Here is a 19,477-nt window from a genome sequence, read left to right as displayed (position 1 = left end):
CTGGAAGCAAGAAAGGTCTTTCTTTTCCCCTTCTAGGGTTAGTTAGTTCTCCGGCTGGCGCGAGACGTCTAGAACCAACGTAGGCACGTTCCCCGGCTGCTTCTATTTGTGGTGCTAGGATTAGATATATGGTCAGCCCAGTTACCACTGCCCTATGAGCTGGTTTTTTGTGTTTGCAGACTTGGTATTTATTCCTGAGACCCTCTGCCATTGGGGTCATAACAGTGATTTTATTCAAAAGCCGATAGTCAATACAAGGTCTCAAAGATCCGTCCTTCTTGGCCACAAAAAAGAATCCCGCACCAAGAGGGGAAGAGGAAGGACGGATATGCCCCTTCTCCAGAGATTCCTTGATATACGAACGCATTGCGGTATGCTCAGGTACAGACAGATTAAATAGTCTTCCCTTAGGAAATTTGCTACCTGGAATCAATCTATGGCACAGTCACAGTCCCTATGAGGAGGCAGAACACTGGACCTGGACTCGCTGAACACATCCTGATAATCAGACAAATACTCAGGAACTTCCGAAGGAGTAGAGGAAGCAATAGACACCGGCGGGGAATCACCATGAATACCCCAACAGCCCCAACTTGACACAGACATTGCCTTCCAATCCAAGACTGGATTATGAGTCTGTAACCATGGCAAACCCAAAACGACCAAATCATGCATTTTATGCAGAACAAGAAAACGAATCACCTCCCGATGTTCAGGAGTCATGCACATGGTTACCTGTGTCCAAAACTGCGGTTTATTTTCCGCCAATGGCGTAGCATCAATACCCCTCAGAGGGATAGGATTAACCAACGGCTCAAGAACAAAACCACAGCGCTTGGCAAATGACAGATCCATAAGACTCAGGGCAGCACCTGAATCCACAAACGCCATAACAGGGTAAGAGGACAATGAGCAAATTAAAGTCACAGACAAAATAAATTTAGGTTGCAAATTACCAATGGCGACAGGACTAACAACCCTTGTTAGGCGTTTAGAGCATGCTGATATAACATGTGTAGAATCACCACAGTAAAAACACAACCCATTCTGACGTCTATGATTTTTCCGCTCATTTCTGGTCTGAATTCTATCACATTGCATCAAATCAGGTGTTTGTTTAGACAACACCACCAGAGGATTAGCGGTTTTGCGCTCCCGCAAACGCCGGTCAATTTGAATAGCCAGCACCATGGAATCATTCAGACTTGTAGGAATGGAGAAACCCACCATCACATTCTTAATGGCTTTTTCTGCCTGAACCTCAAGATTGGGTTCCTCGTAAAGCAATCCGAGCGCCAGAAAAAACGCATCAATATTTGCCAATGCCGGATCTCCTGGCGCTAGCGAGAAAGCCCAATCCTGAGGGTCGCCCCATAAAAAAGAGATAACAATTTTAACTTGCTGAACTGAGTCTCCAGATGAACGGGGTCTCAGAGATAGAAACAATTTACAATTATCCCTGAAATTCCTAAACTTAAATCGGTCTCCAGAAAACAGTTCAGGAATAGGTATTTTAGGTTCAGACATAGGACTACTGGTAACAAAATCTTGTATGCTTTGCACACGAGCAGCAAGCTGGTCCACACTTGTAATCAAGGTCTGGACATTCATGTCTGCAGCAAGCTCAAGCCACTCAGAGGTAAAGGGGAGGAAGAGAGGAAAAAAAAAAAAATTCAGAATTTCCTTTCTTATATCCCACTTCTGCAATGCATTAAACATTCAATGTTGGCCTGGCATACTGTTATGACCCCAATGGCAGAGGGTCTCAGGAATAAATACCAAGTGTGCAAACACAAAAAACCAGCTCATAGGGCAGTGGTAACTGGGCTGACCATATATCTAATCCTAGCACCACAAATAGAAGCAGCCGGGGAACGTGCCTACGCTGGTTCTAGACGTCTCGCGCCAGCCGGAGAACTAACTAACCCTAGAAGGGGAAAAGAAAGACCTTTCTTGCCTCCAGAGAAAAGACCCCAAAAGTTGGATACAAGCCCCCAACAAATAATAACGGTGAGGTAAGAGGAAAAGACAAACATAAGAATGAGCTAGGTATTTAGCAAAGAGAGGCCCACTAGCTAATAGCAGAATATAGTAAGATGACTTATATGGTCAGCAAAAACCCTATTAAAGTATCCACGCTGGATATTCAAGAACCCCCGAACCGTCTAACGGCCGGGGGGAGAACACCAGCCCCCTAGAGCTTCCAGCAAGGTCAGAAATCACATTTAGTACAAGCTGGACAAAAATAGTAGCAAAGCAAGTAACTCAAAAAACAAAGAAGCAAGACTTAGCTTAATTTTGCAAGAGCCAGGACCAGCAGACAGGAGCAACAGAAGGATCTGATTACAACGATGCCAGGCACTGGACTAAGGATCCAGGAAGTTAATATAGCGACACCCCTGGACTAATGACCCAGGTGAGTGCCAAACAGAAAAAAGACAATCCCAGAGTCATACCACTAGTGACCACAAGAGGGAGCCAAAAAGTCTAATTCACAACAGAAATCCCTTAGTGGCGCAATACTCTAGTTCTACCAAGCTGTTGTATCAAATTAGACTAGGGAATAGATTATTAAGGCCCCAAGCAATCCCTAGAATGGGGCACTCGCGAGCTCCATGTGGATGAAGCCAAGATCGAGGATAGGCACCTGTGTGCCATTCAGTCTCCATGGGACTGTAGTCGGCTGTCTCCAAGACCCTCAACCGTGCACATGGTCGACCTCCAGTCTATTGATAAGGGGTTTTACAGAGCTCTATTCTCAGGATTGCTGGGACTTTCGGTGGTCTAAATCCTAGCATAAGTAGGATTTCCATTATCCTATTTTACAGATAAGGAACAACGTACTAACTAGGTGAAAATACTTTAAGGATCATGTTAAGTTGTTTCATTTCTCAAAACTTTAAACTGATGTTTCCATATTGCCACTACAGTGTTTATATGAACATATAGGCATGCAGAAGTACAGTAGAGGCCAGTGGCATAATTGGAGTCCGATGGGCCCCAGTTAGTGTTGAGCGATACCTTCCGATATTCGAAAGTATCGGTATCGGATTGGATCGGCCGATACCGGCAAAATATCGGATCTCGCCGATACCAATACAAGTCAATGGGACACAAATATCGGAAGGTATCCTGGATGGTTCCCAGGGTTCTAAGGAGAGGAAACTCTCCTTCAGGACCTGGGATCCATATTCATGTAAAAAATAAAGAATAAAAATAAAAAATATGGATATACTCACCCCTCCGGCGGACCCTGGACCTTAGCGGTGTAACCGGCAGCCTCCGTTCCTAAGAATGCAGAGTGAAGGACCTTCGATGACGTCGCGGCTTGTGATTAGTCGCATGACCACTCATGTGACCGCTCACGTGACCAATCACAAGCCACGACTGTTATGGTTTCCAATGGCAAGGAAACATCAGAAGCATAGAATAAACGGACAAGCTCTCGGGTGATGGAAACTAGAGCTGACCGCGATGCTAAACCTACACACCACACTAGAAGTAGCCAGGGGGCATTCCTGCGTTGTCTCTAGATGCCGCGCGCCAGCCGGAGAACTAACTACCCCTGGTAGAAGAAAACACAGTCCTGGCTTGCCTCCAGAGAATGTCCCCACAGGAGATAGGAGCCCCCCACATATAATAACGGTGAGAGCAGATGAAAAGACACACGTAGTATGAAAGCAGATTTAGCACAGAGAGGCCCGCTAACTAAATAGCAGAAAGATACAACAGAGGACTTCGCGGTCAGCTGCAAAACCCTTCAAAACACCATCCTGAAATTACCTTAACTCATGTGACAACTCATGCCACTGGAGTGGTAATTTCAGCCCAACAAGAGCTTCCAGCTGCAGAGATTCACATAAGTGCAAACTGGACAAACATACAAAAATAGACTTAAGGACTAAAGTGTCCAACTTAGCTGAGCAGAAAACTGGGAGCAGGAACATGCAACAGAATCACTCTGGATACATTGATGGCCAGCATTAGAATGACTGAGGAGCAAGGTTAAATAGGATACTCCCACATCCTGATAGGAACAGGTGAACTGAAGGCAAAGCTTGCAGGACACCAGTACCACAAGAGACCACCGGGGGAGCCCACGAACCGAATCACAACACACGACGTCATCTCAGGTCCTACACTCACTGCATTAGGAACGGAGGCTGCCGGTTACATCGCTAAGGTCCAGAGTCCGCCGGAGGGGTGAGTATATGGAGAGTCTCCTCTCCTCCAGACCCTGGGAACCATACACTGGGAACTTCCGATTCCGATATCACAAAAATATCGGAACTCGGTATCGGAATTCCGATACAGCGAATATCGGCCGATACCCGATATTTGCAGTATCGGAATGCTCAACACTAGCCCCAGTGCAAAATTTGACCTCAACCCCCACCTGCATGTTGGACAAATGGACTGGCCCTTGTAACGTTGTAGATCCTATAAAGACATTTGTGTTTGCCCCTTGTAATAATGTCTCCATCCTGGACCTCTTTCTGTTGCAATGTTCCTCATTCTGCCGCTCTTCTCCAACACACTTAAATAAAAAAAAGCTAATATTCTTACCTTTCACCAGTCTCACGATGCTACCTTTCATCTCCTCCACAGTCACTGCAGATGCAGATCTCTAATTGGTGAGCAGTTAATAACATCACTGCCGGACTTTGATTGGCCAGCGGCTTGTATTGCAGTGGAGGAAGCCAGCTGTTCTCTGTGCCATGATACATTTCAGCTGAACATGCATCCTCAGGCGCACATCCAGCTGAAATAGGCGATGGCATGAGCAGGTACGAGCCTGTCGCACCATCGGTGATTGCGATTGTTACTTCCTTGGTAGAGGCCTTTTGCATATGTACTGCAAGCAACACATTGCAGCTTCATACTAAACAAAGCCACAATATGGCAGAGTGCATGAGCCTCATGTGTTCTATGGCGGTGAACATTTCATGTAGAACACAACATATCAAGAATTCCATTTGTATAAAAATCATAGATCCGGTCACACTGTTCATAATTCAAAAGTAGTAAGAAATATAACTTCAATAAAATATCAGAAATTACATTATGATTTATATAAAAAATTAGCATATTTAAATGGCTTCTCCCAATTATTTAATAGATTGTTATATACAACAAGTTGCAAGAGAAGATTTAGACTCTTGATTTATGACATCTGATTTTGGTAGTTGTTGATCTAAAAGAGTATTTCTAAAGTCCTATTTAGAGTAGCAATAAAATACCATACAATATGATAAAACCAAGACTGAACATTGTGCCTTAGGAAGGGTTAGAGCAAACACCCATAAAATGTAGGGCGTTTTTCTTACGCTTAATCAGCATCGGCAGTTTATTGGACATAACTTGTGGGCAAAGTGTTTTACAGAGTCTTTGTAATGGTGAACATTATGGTGATTTCTGTTAGAAAAAATAGTTTAATGGGAAAAAATAAAAATGATGCTTTTTTGTTTACACTATCTATTACTTTGTTTCATATTTGAGGGGTTGTTATTATAAGGATACCATATATGTTCACGTTAGCTACTGATTTGTGCAATATATTTTGATTTAAACAGTATTGAAAAACATTTATAATAATGACATTTTTTAATATTTTTTTTTACAGGAAAGATATATATCTTTGTATCGTGTTAGCCAGTGGATAGAAAATATTTAGAATTGAGAGTCCTCAGTGGTTGATAGCTTTTAATGGCTAACTGAAATGATGGTAACAAATTGCAAGCTTTTGAGACTACTCAGGCCTATTCATCAGGCATAGACTAAAAGAAATTCTGAAGAATCACATGATATCACATCATGAATCACATCATATGTGATTCTTCAGAATTTCTTTTAGTCTATGCCTGATGAAGAGACCCGAGTTGTCTCGAAAGCTTGCAATTTGTTACCATCTTTTCAGCTAGCCATTAAAAGGTATCAACCACTGAGGACTCTCAATTCTAAATATTTTTCAATATTTTTTAGTAATTTTATAGCAAAGAAAAGTCAGAGTTTTATCTATACTCCAATATACAGGTATATAGAGATGGATTGAAATATAGTGATGTGTCTCTATGTACCAGTACAATATGCCTCTAAAGAAGAAGAATACAATTTTGATCTTTAGGCAGGCAAAACGCTCTGTCACTTAACAGTGCGGCCCCTGGCTCTTTGCTAAAACATTTCTGCCATGCCAGAGGCTGCAAATTGAAATCATGAGAAAGGACACACTTAAAAAAAAACATGTAATTAACTAGAAAAGCATCTTTCAAAGGGGCCATAAAATGTCAAGCTGAAGGAGATGTACCCACCAGAGACAAATGATCACATCTGTGTCCCAGATGAAATACTTGTAGAGCAACTGACCACACCGTAATGGGCCCCTGTACAACTCAACCGGCTACACATGTGGTCTATTGGACAGATATTGCTCGGACTGGATTCGCCTGTGCAAAAGCCTTTGCATATTTCAGTATCAGCTCTCTGAATTAAATTTAAGTAAATTGTCATGATCCAGACTGGGTTTTGAGTCCTGCCTTCCCCTTTTCCCGGTCTGGTCATGTCAGGGGTTAACTTCTCTCAGCCTCAAGTCTGGTCTCAGGTTTGCTATTTATCGCCGCTGCATCCTACAGGCAGTGTCAGTTATAGTTCTGCCTACGGCATGAGTAGCTGACTCTGTTACACCCTGACTTGTCCTGCTGTTATTCCTGACGCGACCCGTGTGTGTTATACCCTGCTCCCTGTCCTGTCTCTGTGTGTCCCCTTTGTGTCTGGACTTCTTAGTACTTGAACTCAGCTTGGACCCTGACCTGCTTTTGTCTCTTGTCTTTGGCATATCTGCTCCTCACCATTACTGATCCCCTGGCTTGTCTCTGACCCTGAGTTTGCTTATTCCTTTGGTACTGTGCTACATTTGACCAGGCTTGTTTGACTTGTCTGCTGCCACCCGGTAGTAGATTCGCTGCTGCATGGCAGGTCTGCTTCATCTGTGTGCATGACCTCTCTCCACTCTATCGCCACCTAGCGGAGCTAGCTTCTACCTGCATTGCAGCAGCATGATATAAATATTCCAATACTTTAGAAACAGCGTCCACTGTGAAAATTGACTCGTATTGCAGATTCGAAATTTGCGAAACATCAGTGAGCATTTCCCTTCTTGCAATGCATTGGATGAGATGTGCATGAAATCCACACCTTTTCCACCGTAGCATTAATCACTGTACATTTCACTGCTGTGGAAATTCAGCACAGTTATACCACATGGGAAAATACCCTTATACTGCATATCTCCCATATTTTCCACTATAAGGAAGTACAATTTATAGTTGAAATTTTGCTGTATGTTTCATGGAGAGCAAAACTTTAGCAGAACAGATTGAGCCACAAATAATTGCATTTTTTTTGCCTGATAACAAATCCGCAGAACAGGCCAACAATGGAGACTTGGATAAAATGACTCCTTGTCTTAGTGCCAGGGTAAAGTTTGATTTACTTTAGTGTTGTGCACCTTGTAACATTCTTAAATCACAGCAGCAGTGTGCGCAAGGAAGTTAAAATGTCAGCAATCTCAAGCAAAAACAGCATTCTTCACAGGGAGGCTATAAAGATGAAACACAGATGTCAAAATAGAATAAATAACACTAAATGGATTATGTCCAAACGAGAGGAAAACTAGATATGCTTCAATTGATCAATGCGATTAGGAACATAAATCTCGGCAGGTAGAAGCCTAGTAATAAACGACACACCCAGCCCCAGAACATAAGGACAGGGAATTGATGGTATCGAGCAGTGAAGCTCAGGTGAATACATTCGCAATACATTTGGGCCTTTCATCAGTGGTATACAGGGGTTGGACAAAATAATGGAAACACCTAACATTTTGGCATCATAATCTTTGAACATGTGATAAACATGCAAACCGTGACATATGCTAATGTTGTGTAGTTGATTATTTGTGTTATGTGATGTGTATGTAAATTAACTGTTTGTTTTGCATAATTGTAAGAACATTGATGAGAACCTGATACCAATGGCAGACCTCTCGGATTTTCAAAGAGGCCAAATTGTTGGTTCTCGTATGGCAGGCGCTAGTGTAACAGAAAGGGCCCAAACGTTTGGCATGTCAAGAGGTACTGTCTCCAAAGTAATGACTGCGTTTGAAAGAGAAGGAAAAACATCCGTAGCAAAGCACAGGTCCGGCCAAAAGTCCAAGTTGACTGCGAGAGACCGTCGGACTCTAAAGCGAATTGTGAGAGAGGATCGCAAGACCACGGCTTCGAAAATCACTGCTGAGCTCAATGAACAGAACCCAGTTTCCATGAAAACTGTTAGTCGGGAGCTGCACAAATCTGGATTCCACGGAAGAGCTGCAATTAGAAAACTGCTGCTCTCAATGACAAATGTTTCCAAGCGTTTAGAGTGGTGTAGAAATCTCCAGAATTGGTCCCTCGAGCAGTGGAAACGTGATATTCTCAGATGAATCATCGTTTACCCTATTTCCGACCTCCGGCCGAGTGTATGCTTGGAGACAGCCGAAAGAAGCATTCCATCCAGACTGCCTTCCCCCAACCGTAAAACATGGTGGAGGTTCTGTGATGATCTGGGGTGCTATTTCGTGGAGATCCGCCGGGCCAATGATATCCCTTCATGGAAGAATTAACAGCCGAGATTATTTAGGCATTTTGGGCGACCAAGTGCATCCAATGGTTCAAGCACTGTTCCCAGAGGGGAACACCATCTTTCAGGATGATAATGCACCAATTCATACAGCTAGAATCGTTAAAGCATGGCACGAGGAACATTCTAATGAAGTTGAGCATCTCATCTGGCCCCCACAATCCCGAGACCTCAACATTATTGAGCATTTATGGTCGATTTTAGAGATTCAAGTTAGAAGTCGATTTCCGCTGCCATCGTTGCTCAAAGAACTGGAGGGAGTTTTAACTGCAGATTGGGCTAAAATTCTTTTGTATGAATCCATACCTCGGAGAATTGAGGCTGTAATCGCCACAAAAGGTGGACCTACACCATATTAAACTGACTTTTGTTGATGTTTCCAGGTGTTTCCATTATTTTGTCCAACCCCTGTATGTTAGGTGTATTTACCAGCATATACCTACAATAGAAAGCCCCAATTATGCCACCGGCGCATAGGCATGCAATGGCATATTTCTCTCTTACGCTCCGTTGGTCTAAAAAAAAAAAAACCACTGCATAAATTTAAAACAATATTTCGGAAAAATGGTTGGATGTTCTCTTACTTCTAGTATGTTAGTAAGAGAACGGATGATACAGATGTTGTCAGTGCTATGATGATGTATCTAAATGGAAACTGACAGAGGTTGCATTTGGCTTTTGAACCAAAACATATACTAATGGGAGGTGGTGGGGGAAGGAAATTGTCAATTTTCCTTTGCCTAAAAATTGAAAATACTGTCATTTAGTATTTTGAGTTTGACAATAGGCTTGACTTGAAATGTTTTGTACAAGGACACTTTAAGAAGGATAGGTCACACTTGGGCGCTGTCCTTGTCAGGACCTGAGATATTGCGTTGGGCAGATAGGGAACATAGTTTTTCCTGTCTGACTTTATTTCCCTTTTCTCCCTCCTGCATGATGTGTTTGCTGATTGAAATCTTCTAATGGTAAGATCCAACCATTTTTTAACTTAAAACTGGTTCACTTTAATGTCTGCATAGGTCATCGCGAGCTACTGGCTGCCCATATTTTATATTAGATATTTATCTTGAATTTTAAAAGTTCTATGTTGTTATTTATGAACTCTGATCCTGCTTACCCCTACTTAGATTGATTGGAAAGGAACTAGTGAAAAACGAATCTCTTAAATATGTATCTGGCGGATTCATGTGAATCATATGACTGATTTGGTCCAAATTCAAAGTCTCCCAATTGCACTGAAAAGACATTTTTTATGCACTACTGTCTCTTGAGACCCCAAAGCATAATAAAAATGGACTGGAGGGAAGGGGGTTTAAGAATAATATTCTATACTCATTTGTCCTATGTCTTATATTGCCTCTGCTGCCCCCACTCTACCATCATCTCTGCTGGTTTTTGGTACTTCCGGTGCTCCCTCTTCGGCAATGAGGCCTTCTAGCTTCTGTGCAAAATAGGATGTGCCTGAAGACATTCACAGAGGACCAGTGAGCTGTGGCATCACCATGCTCATGGAGACATCCATGGATCTCAATCCGATCACAGATCGCAATGCGCGGACTGGCCACTGGTCTCCCAACTGGTGAGTAACAGCTTCATATATTTCTTTGAGGCGGTCACATTCAGGTATGGAGACCCGCGGCCAGTCCATACATCACTGTCCGTGATTGTACAGAGATCCATGGACGTCTGAATGAGCCCTTAAACAGGTGAGGGCCTAGGACAGTACTATAATGCATTTTACTCATTTAACTCTGTCCTGGCTCTCAAGAGACATCAGAAAAAAATGGATGCCATTTTACTTTAGATTTGTGTAAATCGAATCCTGAACATTTTGGATACGCTGATCTCTAAATGGAAATTATTATTTTGTCACAAAAATTATGGTGACAAATTTGTTACTTCATACTTTGTAGTTAAATTGTGTGTTTTGCTGTGTTTTGTATAATTGTGACAAAGCCATGATAATAAAGAAGTCTATCTATATTCAGAACCAATAACATATGCATGTAGAAAAAATTGGAGTCCGGCTCAATAGGACTGGATTTTCCTTTTCTTTTTAATTTTTCAAAAGAAAATATAGTGAATACAAAAGAAAAATTTAGATGGTCGACATGACCAAGTCGACGTGTTTCGACTGCACTAAGCAGTCTTACTCATGACATATGTCATGTAACATAGTAACATAGTTATTAAGGTTGAAGGAAGACTTTAAGTCCATCTAGTTCAACCCATAGCCTAACCTAAGCTGTCATGACATGTTGATCCATATGAGCCGGACTCCATTTTTTTCTATTTTCCTTGATGTGAGGCCAGTGTCTGAGCCTCATGTGGATGAGCATAGAGCTACAAGGTGAGCTGGAATCAAGTTTTTATAACATATGCCTGTGGTTCTAATAGTTCGTGTCATGAGACAAGAGTCAGGATATTCGGCTGTATTATGAAAAATAAAATATGGCCTCTGTACAGTGGTGCAAATTAGCCTTTAGGGTATGTTCTAAAGAAAAGACAAAAAACCCTCAAATTTGTGCCATTCTTAAAATATAAACATGAGATCCAGAACAATGTCCTATATATCCGTAAAATAAATGACCACCTTGATTTCTGCTTTAGTTTCTTATCTAGATTTGAAATGATGTACTGACAACCTTTCTGGCCTCTACTTTACTGCTTAAAAGAGCCAAGTTTCATCTATTAGAACAGTGTTCCCCAACTCCGGTCCTCAAGAGCCACCAACAGGTCATGTTTTCAGGATTTCCTTAGTATGGCACAGGTGATTGAACGCTTGCCTCCTGTCCAGGTGACGCAATTATCACCTATGCAATATAGCATGTTAATTTATTATCGGTTGTGCATTTGTTTAATGGGCTAACACAGATGCACATAGAGCAGTGTTCCCCAACTCCGGTCCTCAAGAGCCACCAACAGGTCATGTTTTCAGGATTTCCTTAGTATTGCACAGGTGATAATTGCATCACCTGGACAGGCAAGCATTCAATCACCTGTGCAATACTAAGGAAATTCTGAAAACATGACCTGTTGGTGGCTCTTGAGTACCGGAGTTGTGGAACACTGAGTCATAGAGCAAAAATTGGTGCAAATCTACACCTCCTTATAACATTCAGGAGTAGATGTGAAAAATGACACGCATTTTATCAGGTTTTGCTTAGAAATGGTGTTGGAAATGCCAATCTTGTAGATCTACTTCAGCCTAAGCAACTTATTTCCTATCTACTGTATAGATAATTGTTTGATCACTTGGATCCCGCTGCTGGGACCCCCATTGATTGCTGGACTACTGAACTTCATTCAGCTCCTTTTTTTTTTTTTTTTTTTAAACTGGTTTGTCCCTGCCCACAAGATCTCAATCAGGAGTAATTGAGTGGAGATGTAGGTCGCACACTTGGCCTTGCTGCTCCATTCAAGTCCATGACACTGACAAGGAAAGTCAAAAATATAATGCTCACCAGTCTCTGGGTTTGTCCAGTGTCATAGACTTGAATGGACACATACAAACTTTGTATAAACACCCATTTAGATAATTATATTACAAATTTAACCCACGACTCCATACCATACCTCCGATTTTATAAAAGGGAAACATTTTTTTCACTAAATTTAATGCACATCCTGCTATAGAGCGGTTCTGCACTAGAAGCAATGGTAATACATTGTCACACACAGTGCCACATAGAGAGTACATACACTGCATGGACTGTGTCATCATCACGTTTCTTTCCGTACTCTCTCAAACTTCTTCCACTTATTTCCCCATTGTGTTTATAATCTAAAAAGTGATTTGATACATAGGGGGGAGAAACTATTACTTTATAATCAGGCTGGAACACAGATAATGATATATGATATGATTAACTTGGGCGTGCGATTAAGCCCTAAGTAAAAAAAAGATCTCCTGGTCTCTTATTTTCTATCTTGGGAGATAATAGCCATATAATGGTCTTCCAGTTAGTATTACAATGTATCTCACATTAGCTGCAATGTGTTGCCCCAATAATGTGACACAGAGATTGATGGTGCTATAAATATATAGTATCAATACTTTTTAATAACACTAAAGTGGAAATGTATTATTATTTTGTTACTAAGACTGCAAGACTGTACTTGATGATCGGATAATAAAATCAGAGTCAAAAACTTTCCGCAGTAATGACAAACATGAGCACAGTGATGTGATATCATGATAATACTGTATATAAAATGCCATCACATGAAGATGATGTTTCTGCATATGGCAATTTACCATATAAATAAAACTGTTTATAGCCATAACCATATTTAAGAATAAACTACCCAATTATAAAGTGAATGTGTAATCCATGCATGAAGCAGTTCATGACAACAATACACACAATTTGGTTTGCGCTCAATTATTTAATTCAGAATTTTTCAATGAGCTGATTCACACAGATTTATACTCCGAACTCCGTACTAAACCTATTTCACAATTACTGTCAGCGCTCAATCAAAATGGTTTAAGACGTCGATAAATGGTCGTAATAATTCATACCTCTCCAAGGGATTGTATCTGATCATTTTGTTGCCAAAAATAGGGTTGTGAAAACTTCTGGGCTCAAATTGTACAAGGAAATGTAACGAATAATAACCCAAATAGAAGGTCATGCAGCCTTTTAAAAGGGGGAGATACAATAAAGCACTGCTTGCAGATACAAACAGGATTGTGCAAAGAATTCACAAGAATTACATTGGTGTCATTCCCAATAACTCCTGACAGGTATTCTAGGTAAAACGTGTCCCTGATGCATAGATAGGAAGCCACTGCAGAATGTTCTGTAAACAATGGGTTCCAATGGTTGTAAATAGAATCTTACCTGAATCTTCCATGTACTGAACTCAGGATCCCACACATTTGATCCCACACATTTGCTTATAGTTCCTTTACAGATCTTTAACATGAGGCAGCCATGTGCATTTCTAGGTTCATTTTCCTCCTTGCCTTTGTAACTTTTGCATCCAGTTATAAAGTCTTCCCTCCTTGACAACTCTGTATCTCCTCCAAGTCACACAACAGATATTGCTCATTTAAAGCCAGAGTAATCCAGAGTAACAGTAAACCCCTGATCCCTGAGAAGTCAACTCAACCACTTGATGGCAATGAAATTAGAGTGAGCTGCATCAGTCAGTGCACATGGATGTCCTGTGTGTAGCCTGCAGACACGTGTTGGTTGTAAATCCCCTGACAAAGTATAGGAAGGTGCAGCTCTGAAGCAGCACATAGCAGAGCAGATCCAGGAGTTGGGGGGCTGCAGATCACTCCATGCTGGGGAAGGTGCTCAGGTCCCAGCCACAGCTGCTGCTGTATTGATGATAGTGAGAGCTGCAGACTGCTGCCTCCTTCTATTGCAGGCGCTCAGTTCCCCTGCCTGATGGACAAGCTGCCTGCAGTCCAATGCTTAGCACAGAGGGGAGGGCTCAATATGCTTCATAGACTCACATTCTGCTTAAAGTTACAGTGACATATTGCTGCCATCATCCCAGTGACACACAGGTCTTGTACAGCAAACAGATTATCATTAGTAATCACTAGCACAGTATCATGCAATGTTGCTCATTCCCACAGTACTTTATAAGATTGCTGTTGGCAGGTCAGAGTATAGTGGTGATCAGAGCTGGTTCATCTACATTGCATGAGATGTATATCTGGACTGAATTGTACCATTTAATTGGAATTCCTTTTGTACACATAGGTTACTAACATAATTGGCTTTTTTTAATTAAATATTCACAAACATATAATGAAACACTCCAAGAGTTCACATCTATAAGAAGCCCATTCTTTCATCAAGATCAGATTTTCTGTGGCAGATTTTTAATATCCTTTGAGTATATTCTAACGTAGCCATTCCACAATTCACGGTAAATACGTAAGCAAAAAACTACTAAAAGTCTGAATATATCCTGATAGTCAGTGTATATTGTCTTCTTCCGCTAGAGGACCACTCCTCTAAAAGATAGTTTTCCTGCATATAAGACTTATCTTACAATTATGAGGATATTAAACAGTTTATCTGGAATATTTTTTATTTGAGCATAAGCTTGACAAAATAGAACCGGAAACCCACACCAATACTCACCCTCCTGAGTTCCAGTACAGTCTCTCTATAAAATGATCTGGTCTTTATTGACAGGCTGCACAACTGCACCACATGTCACCACTGCAGTCACTAATTGCAGTTTTACTATAACAAGCATAGTGATTGGTTGCAGTGGTCGCCGTGCGCTGTAGTCATGATGACACCACTGCGGCCCCCGTAGCAGCAGCTCAGAGGAAGCACTGGTACTGGGGAGTGTTTGTTATTTTCTACTTTTATAACTGTATGCGCAATAAAAATGTTCTTTAGTGAGCAGTAGTGCATTGTAGAGATAAGAAAAGTGATTTGAAATTACTTGAATTTAAATCAATTTTGTACAATTTGCCGTTGTCATAGAATTTGAACAATTTCCAATTTAATTTATGCAAATCAATAAAAATGTAGAAATGATTCACAAGCAAATGAACTTGTAGTGCTGTGGCCAGCCTGCATGGTGTCACCTTCCTCCTCCCGCTTCCTAGTGTGCGCGCTGCAGTTACCGATGGCATGTCTAGTATGTGCACTCCCCTTTCTTAAAGGGGCAGAGTGCCTATATACCTAATGCCCAATAGGTGGGAGGCATCTTATATAAAGACTCCCTCTCCCCTAAGGAGTCGGCAAGCAACATGTAGAATCATTAGTAAGGTGTACTACTAGTGAGTTGTGAGGTCCCCTGGTTCCCAGTCCTCTCTGCGCTCAGAGCTGTGTCGGCAGCTGAGCTATCAGCAAGAGAGCCAGGAAAGAATGTTGTTTCATCTTATGACAGTACATGCCTGACTAGAAGCCCTGACAACTGGACAACCTGAAAGCTGTGCTCCCATAATGGAACCCGTTCTGTCTGATCCACCTCGGTACTATGGGAATCCGAAGCAGTGCCGAGGGCATGCGGCACTATGAAGTTTTCAGCCAGCAGTTTTCCTCTGATCGGGCCAAGGGGGGATTCCTGATGTCTTATCTAGCAGGAGATGCTCTGGCATGGCTCATTCCCCTATGAGAGAATGGGGCTCATCACTTCGGACCTGCAGGGCTTCCTGGTGGCCTTCCAAAATGTCTTCAACCCAGAATCTTCTGAAAAGACTTCCCTTCCTCCCCTCCAGGAGCAGAGCAGATGGGTGATGTGTGTGGAGAAACCATCACGTCTGACCCTGTCCTTTCAAAGATGACCAGTTCACCAGCCTGTTGAGACAGCTTCCCATGCAGAATCCGTGAAGGTCGACAGTGTTTGACTAAGCAGAAGTTGGAAGTCGTGAGATGGAACGAGGTTGTGTGATACATCCTCACGGTCTTTGTCAAGTGAAGCTTAAAGAACTCCAAAGCCTTGGACCAGTGGGAGAGGCTGCCGGTAGTGGAAATATCTCTACACAGCTGATTGTAACAGTATCCAAAGCAAGTGTAGGATTTGGTTCGGCGGGAGAGTTTGTGCTGCAAGCCATGAAGTGTCGGTGTCAGAGTCCCATCCGACAGCTCCACAATCTGGTGAGGGTATTGTCAAGTGAAGGACAAGCCCTATTTAGAGACAGTCAAGTTATGTCTGAACAACTTGAGCTCCAGATCAGAGAGTTATTCATGGAGAAGATCGTCTTCCATGTGCTGTATGGTATCCCTATCAGTTGTTGAGAGCTGAGAACCCAAGTGCCCTTTCTAGTCTGGGACCCCATGTGGTGCTTCCTTGGGGACAGTTGAGTCACAAAAGGTGTCTGGTCTCCATATTTCCTAGTCAGTCAGCAATGACATTATCTTCTCCACAAGATCTGCTAGTCGCTGAGTGCTGATGTCTCCTCACAGTCCCAACGATTATACCAATGATCTGCCCAGGAAACTCCAAACCTTGTGGATATCTTGTCTTGGAAACCAGGCTGAAGACAGGACCATAGGAGCTATCTTCAGTCTCTATGTGGTCTGGTGAAGAGAACATCAAGGCGGTGGCATCTGCCAAGTCTCTGCAATCCGCCAGCCAGGCAGAGGAACTCCAGTTGGTCCTTGAATCCTCTGGGGATTTAGCTGATCTCTCTGTACAGAGAGAGACTTTCCAATGCCCAGTTGCTGGTACTACGCCCGCTTCATCCTAAGCTGAGGAAGGCTTGATGGAGAGAAGCATCCTAGTTGGGAAGATGGTCAAATGTGTCCCTTTTCATTTAGTAGACAGAAGAAATCTTGATCTTGAAGAGAAGTCGTGGCAGTCCGTGAAGAGGTGTCAGCCTCCACCTTCTCTTCAGAGAGTCCTCGCGGGCTTGAAAAAGAGGGGACATAAACGGGGGTACTCTAGCACTATGGAGAGAGCCCCTGCATGGTGTCCCCTTCCCCCTCAATGCAGAGATGTCGGCTTACTCACCGCCCCAGCTCTGATGTCGTATCCCTGCTTACTGGTGTGTGCACCACAATTCCTGGTGGCCTAGTACGCCAGTGCTCCCTGTTCTAAAGGGGCATCTCGCGCATATAGTAAATGCCCTCAGCTTGTTGCTGAGAAGCATTTAGTGTAAAGTAGTGCATCTGCAACATGGCTCCCAGCCAATAATTGGGAGGCATCTTCTATAAAAGACTCCCTCTCCCCTAGGAAATCACTAAGCAACATGTAAAATCATTAGTTAGTAAGGTGTACTACTAGTGAGTTGTGAGGTCCCCTGGTCCTGGTGCGGCCAGTGTCCTGAACCTGTGTCCCTGGTCCCGGTATGGCAAAGCTTGTATCTGAAGTCACCTGGTGTGGCCAGTGCCAGAACCTCGTTCCCTGGTCCCGCAGCAGCCAGTGCCTTAACCTCATCCCATGGTCCTGTAGCAGCCAGTGCCTAAACCTCATCCTCTAGTCTTGGAGCAGCCAGTGCCTGAACATAGTCCCGTGGTCCGTTTCCCTGTACCAGTATTCTAGACAAGAGATTCTTAACATTGCCCTAGCCCTAATCAGTGTCAGCGTACTTGAACACTGGAATCTGCAGCTGCAATACCAGGCTCTGCCCAGGAGTGGTACCTAGCAGCTACCTGCTATCCAGTCTGTCTCCACCATTAGGAGCTCAAATGATTAGCTACACCCCTTCCTGGGCAGGCCAGGCCCTGTGGCACAGTGAGTCCACAAATCCACATACACACTGTTGGATGTAGCAGTGCTGAATTTGACATTTATTGGTCAATCCTTTTCGTGAAAGGTAAAAATAATGTTTTATTAAAAATACAAAAGAAAATTCTCCTCAGACCAGATATTTGTCTGTCTACTTCACAGTGTGTCACAATTATATTTTCTTTGCACACCTGTTTTACTAGTTACATTTTATATCCATACACGCAACATTGCTACAGATCTTTTTTGAGTTGCTGGCTTTTGAATTTTGTTTAAAAAAAGTTTAAAATATGTAGACATTTATCTGTGCATGTCTGTTTTTGCAAACATGCTTTGCTACTCCAATTTGTCAACCATACACATCACACCTATATTGCTGCACACTGCCACATTTTTCTTTATTTAGCTGTACCTACATTCCTATAATTTCTTTAATTACATCATTTAAGCAAGGGTTGAAAAGATTGTCAAAAGTTAAATATATATAGTGCTCTATAAAATGTATGGTATATTAGAATAAATGTCTATGGTAATGAACACAGTAATGTGAAAGAAAAAAAATACTATGGTTAATATTATGGTTGATTGTGAGAGCTGCTAGCAGTAGCAGAAGCATCACCACTGGCACCAGTTGTTTGTTTAATAGTACTACCAGACGCAGGCTATAACTGGCCTCCTTTTTCACTGGCCAGATTACTAGTGTAGAGGAAGCAAAAGCTTTTGTTCAATATAAGACACATTACTCATCTCAGATACAACATAATGATGTTATAGTGTATCTGACAGCAACACCATCAGTTTGAGTCATAGTTTTGCATAGAACAGTCAACCTGATCTCAAATGGTTGAGAGAGATAATTTTTAGACCATTTGTCAATTAACCAGAACATGAAAAGTCTGTCAGGATGCTGTGTTATAAAATGAGCTTTTGGTTAGAAGTTGATGCCAGGCTGGCATCCAGTTCTGTGGTGAGGTCACTATTACTTTACTTAAGTTGTGTTTGTATTAAAGAGTTTGAAAGGGATGGAGACAGTCCTAGACAACTTCAGAATGTTACATATGATTCCACCTGTCCCCCCGCTATTCTCCGGCCTCTCCCCTCTGTCAATCCCTTCACTGGCTCCCCATTACCCAGAGACTCCAGTACAAAACCCTAACCATGACATACAAAGCCATCCACAACCTGTCTCCTCCTTACATCTGTCTCCTCGTCTCCCGGTACTCTCCTGCACGCAACCTCCGATCCTCACAAGATCTCCTTCTCTACTCCCCTCTTATCTCCTCTTCCCACAATCGTATACAAGATTTCTCTCGCACATCACCCCTACTCTGGAAGTCTCTACCACAACACATCAGACTCTCGCCTACCATCGAAACCTTCAAAAAGAGCCTGAAGACCCACCTCTTCCGGCAAGCCTACAACCTGCAGTAACCACCGATCCACCAAACCACTGCATGACCAGCTCTATCCTCACCTACTGTATCCTCACCCATCCCTTGTAGATTGTGAGCCCTCGCGGGCAGGGTCCTCTCTCCTCCTGTACCTGCTGTGACTTGTATTGTTCAAGAGTATTGTACCTGTTTTTTTTATGTATACCCCTCCTCACATGTAAAGCGCCATGGAATAAATGGCGCTATAATAA

General features: G+C 42.5%; 1 protein-coding gene across 2 annotated transcripts in view; it reads right to left on the bottom strand.

Annotated features, from left to right (window-relative positions):
- Positions 1–14,108, bottom strand: part of IL1RAPL2 (interleukin 1 receptor accessory protein like 2) — a 1,069,016-nt gene extending 1,054,908 nt beyond the window's left edge. The window contains exon 1 of one of the 2 annotated variants that reach the window (XM_077285203.1): positions 13,527–14,108. The gene's annotated coding sequence lies outside the window, so the exon portion shown is untranslated. The remainder of the gene's footprint in view (positions 1–13,526) is intronic. The other variant, XM_077285204.1, reaches the window with a different exon arrangement.
- Positions 14,109–19,477: the final 5,369 nt, after the last annotated feature.

This window comes from Ranitomeya variabilis, chromosome 2 (assembly GCF_051348905.1).
Source record: "Ranitomeya variabilis isolate aRanVar5 chromosome 2, aRanVar5.hap1, whole genome shotgun sequence".
NCBI classification, from domain to species: Eukaryota; Metazoa; Chordata; class Amphibia; order Anura; family Dendrobatidae; genus Ranitomeya; species Ranitomeya variabilis.
The sequence above is the reverse complement of the archived record's forward strand: the minus strand, read 5'-3'. Positions and strand labels throughout refer to the sequence as shown.